The sequence below is a fragment of the Sceloporus undulatus genome, chromosome 3, assembly GCF_019175285.1.
Source record: "Sceloporus undulatus isolate JIND9_A2432 ecotype Alabama chromosome 3, SceUnd_v1.1, whole genome shotgun sequence".
Taxonomy (NCBI): domain Eukaryota; kingdom Metazoa; phylum Chordata; class Lepidosauria; order Squamata; family Phrynosomatidae; genus Sceloporus; species Sceloporus undulatus.
In genome coordinates, this window is record NC_056524.1 from 91855023 (window position 1) to 91855988 (window position 966).

The 966-nt window shown below is 44.5% G+C and overlaps 1 long non-coding RNA gene across 2 annotated transcripts in view; it reads right to left on the minus strand.

Moving 5' to 3' along the window:
- The window catches only part of LOC121926444, an 88297-nt gene that overhangs the window by 6981 nt on the left and 80350 nt on the right, over positions 1-966 (minus strand). The window lies entirely within an intron of this gene.

A 966-nucleotide genomic window follows, 5' to 3' on the forward strand; every position in this document is an offset into this window, starting at 1 on the left:
TCCTTGCCAGGGCATTGCAACTGCAAACATTTTGTTGTTGTTAACTGCCTTTTGAGTGATCCCACTGATAGTGGCTTTGTGGATTAGACATCTTCAAGACCCTTGTCCTCCACTGCTCTACTCGGTCTTAAAATTCATATCTATGACTCCCTAATAGCGTTTACCCACTAGTATATGCTCCCCCTCTTTCTGCTTCCCTCCACCTTTAGCATTATTGTCTTTTCCAATGAGTCAATTTGATCATCTAGGCTTCCAGGGAGATTTTAGGCTTGATCTGTTCAAGGACCCATTCATTTGTTTTTTTTGACTGCCCACAATACCCTCAGCACTCTTCTACAGTACCACATGTTAAATAAACTGATTTTCTTTTTATCCACTTTCTTCACTATCCAGCTCTTGCATCCATATATGGCAATGAGAGATGCAATGGCTTGGACAATTCTGACTTCAGTGCTCAGGTTGTTATCTTAACTCATCCAATTAGGGGCTTCAACTAAGCTCCCCAATCACACAGATAGTTATACACATGTGAGGTCTACCACTGAATACGTGAAAGTTAGATTGGGCCAGGTGGTGTATGGAACCATAACTGCCTTCTCCTTCTTCACATTTGACTCAGATGGAACTTCAGAACTGCATATAACAGTTCTGGTAACTGTGATAGGACACTAAAAGCTTATCGCACAGCCCCCTGGGACTCTCCCGGCCAGGAACGAAAGGGAGAGGGATGAGAACAGAATGAGGGCTATCACCCATTTTATCGCACACTGGAATTCTGCTGCTGCTGAATGTTCCCATTCCATTCCTGATCCGTCCCAGAAGAGGCAATTTTCAGGAATGCTTCGGAACGTTCGGAAAATGGAAATTCGCAAATATTCAAGCCCCATTGGCTTGAATGGCTGTGTGTTCCTGCAGGGGCCTACCATTTTAACCCTCCCTGCATGCCAGTCTGCGAAGAACCGAGAC